Genomic DNA, 3372 nt, shown 5'->3' on the forward strand with positions numbered 1-3372 from the left:
CTGTGTGTGTGTGTGTGAAGATAAAACAAGATGTGTTAGAGGGGCTGTCAGTACAGGGGCCATACATAGGGTTTGGGGTTTTTTTTTGTTTTTGTTTTTGAGACAGGGTTCCTCTGTGTAGCCCTGGCTATTCTGGAACTCACTCTGTAGACCAGGCTAGCCTGGATCTCAGAGATCCACCTGCCTCTGCCTCTGTAAGTGCCGGGATTATTCATGGTGTGTCACCATGAATAGATTCTACTTGCTGTTAACAGATGTCACTATCAGCACCCCTCCCCCATCTGATCTAATTACCTGCTGGGCTGAAGGACCTCAGCTTCCCCTACAGCCTGACAGCCTTCCGAGATGGGAAGCTGGGTGTTGCAAGCTCCCCAGTCTTCACCTCACCACCACTCTGATCTCAGAGCCTTCCTTTTCCCCTCCCCTGTGATTATGATAAACCCCCTGGAGCTAGTGGGCAGGCTCAGCTGGGCCTCCTGCCTCTTTGAAGTCCCAAGCCAAATTCCTAGTCCCACATACTGACTTCTGAGAAAGCTGCTTCCTATCAAATCCTACCGCCAAAAAGACGCCCCTCTTAGGTATTCCTGCCAACTCCGTTTTATAATCTCCGTGCCGGGGAGGGAGGACAGCGCAGGCACTTTGTCTGCAGGAAGGAAGCAATTAAATTATTAGCACTTTGAGAAATTAAACGACATAACTTATGGTGGAATAAGTTTAGCAAAAAGAAAAAAAAAATCCCTTGTAATGTGAGAAAACAATTAAAAAGAATTATATAAGGTTGGGCTCTCTCCTTTATGGCAATAGAGTTAGCAGTTCATTGATTATCGTCGTTATAATGCAGCAGGAATGGTGCGGGCTGCTATAGTGGCAGCCATGTTCAGGAAGCTAAACGCTTAGCTGGGTCCTATAAGAGGGCACCGGGGTGGGGGTGGGGGCGGGGTGGCAGGGGGGAAGGGGGGGGGGGGGCGGGGGACAGGAGTGCCGGGTGGGGAGAGGCGCTGAAAGGTTTTCCTGGAGGGGTGGCAGGGAAGGAGAGTGAGGTCAGGAGGGGAGCCCCAGAGCAGCCTCTCCTGTACTCCCTGACTTTTCAGCCTGCCTATTTCCTGTGCGCCCCCACCCCCCACCCCCGCATCTCTATTCATCCCAGCGAAATAGGGACGCAGCTTCATAAGGAGGCAAAGATGTGGCTGGCCACTAGAACGGGAGGAGCCAGCCAGGCAGGTGGATACCTTGGGATGCAACCGGCAACACAGAAAGTGACGCAGAGCCTCGTGTAGAGGTTCCCCAAGTTTAGGGCCCTAGTAGCTGAAAAGAACAAACTACAGCTGCCTACAACCACCACGTAGAAACCTCTCCTAGGCCGGCTGATGGAAAGAGGCAAGACATGAACTAGGAAGGAGTTGGCTATGATGTCGTATAGATGAAGTTCTAGAACAAATTCAAACTGGGTATGGTGGCACATGGCAGAAACTCCCAGGATTACACTGGGAGACGGAGGCAAGGATCCACTGTGTAGCATGGGGTGCAGTGTTGGGGCAGAATTCAGGTGGACCCTTTACCCTTTAAGCCACCCACAGTTTACTGACAGTGTCTAATACAATGTAAGCTGTTGCTTAGGAGACAACAAGAAGAAAAAAGTCAGCACAGGTTTGGTACAGGCACATTTTAAAAAGTGTGAAGATAAAATATCTTCATTCTGTGGTTAGTTGGATTTGTGGATATGGAACCCAAGGTTACAGAGGGCCAACAGAAAAAAATGTCAAAATCATCAAGCTTTAAAGCGGTTGGGAGATGGCCCAGGAGTTATTACTTCTTGCTGCTCTATTGGACCTGAGTTTGTTGCCCAGCATCCACATCAGGGGGCTCACAGCCATCTATAACTCTAGCCTCAGGGGATTTGACACCATCTTCTGGCATCTGTGGGCATCTTAAAACATGTGTGCGCGCACACACACACACACACACACACATACAGAGACACATATATTTAAAAATTTAACCAGGCAGTGGTGACACATCTCTTTAATCCCTGCACTCAGGAGGCAGAGGCAGGCAGATCTCTGAGTTCAAAGCCAGCTTGGTCTACAGAGAGAGTTCCAGGACAGCCAGGGCTACACAGAGAAGTCCTGTCTTGAAAAATAAAACCAACTAACCAACCAACAAGAAAACAAACAAACAAATAAAAAACAGAAAACTTAGCTGGGCGTGGTGGTGCACGCCTTTAATTCCAGCACTCGGGAGGCAGAGGCAGGCAGATTTCTGAGTTCGAGGTCAGCCTGGTCTACAGAGTGAGTTCCAGGACAGCCAGGGCTACACAGAGAAACCCTGTCTCGAAAAAAGAAAAAGAAAAAAAAAAAAACCAGAAAACTTTGAAAGATTTTTATATTTTATTTTATGTGTATTTATGAGTGTTTTGCCCACATGTTATTTGTGTTTCATATTTGTTTGTGCCTGGTCCCCACGGAGGCCAGATGATGGTGTTGGAGGATCACAGTATTGGAGTTATAGATGGCTGTGAATCACCATGTGGGTGCTGGGAACTAAACCCTGGTCCTCTGTAAGAGCAACAAGTGCTCTGAACCTCTAGCTCTAAATTAAACTGTAAAAATAAATAAAATGGCTCTCTCTGGCTGATCGCCGCCATCATGGACACGAGTTGCGTGCAGCCCATCAAGCTGGCTAGGGTAACCAAAGTGCTGGGCAGGACCAGTTCGCAGGGACAGTGCACGCAGGTGAATTTATGGATGACACCAGCTGCTCTATCATCCGAAATGTCAAAGGCCCCGTTCGAGAGGGTGACGTTCTCACCCTATTGGAGTGAGAAAGAGAAGCTCAAAGGTTGCGCTGACCTTACTGCTGGGTTCTGGATATCCACTACTTAGCCCGCGGAATGACCTGCAACTGTTAAATAAAGCGTTTGTATTAAAAAACAAAAAAAAAGGGGGAAGGGTATAGGGAACTTTTGGGATAGCATTTGAAATGTAAATAAAGAAAATAATAATAATAATAAAAACAAAAAAAAAAACCTAAAATAAATAAATAAAATGGAAACTGCATGCTACCCATCTTACTGTCCGCACACTGTGCCTCAAAGCACAAGCAAAGGGCAGAAACGTGAAGGGGGAAAAGAATAGGGAATCAGAAGATGAGGAATGTGATATCGTTTGTGTAAATAATCCACGAGTGACTACAATAACTACTGATTTTGCAAGAGCTCAGCAAATAGACGCTATGAATTATGGAACATAGAAACAGAATTTGATTGGAGCTAAGATGAAAGGATGGACTATCTAGAGACTACCCCACCCGGGGATCCATCCCATCATCAGCCACCAAACCCAGACACTATTGCACATGCCAGTAAGATGTTGC

The 3372-nt window shown here is 47.0% G+C and overlaps 1 pseudogene; it reads left to right on the forward strand.

Moving 5' to 3' along the window:
* Positions 1 to 2639: 2639 nt before the first annotated feature.
* Positions 2640 to 2848, forward strand: LOC110332668 (annotated as a pseudogene).
* The last annotated feature ends 524 nt before the right edge of the window (positions 2849 to 3372 follow it).

Source organism: Mus pahari, chromosome 14 (assembly GCF_900095145.1).
Source record: "Mus pahari chromosome 14, PAHARI_EIJ_v1.1, whole genome shotgun sequence".
NCBI classification, from domain to species: domain Eukaryota; kingdom Metazoa; phylum Chordata; class Mammalia; order Rodentia; family Muridae; genus Mus; species Mus pahari.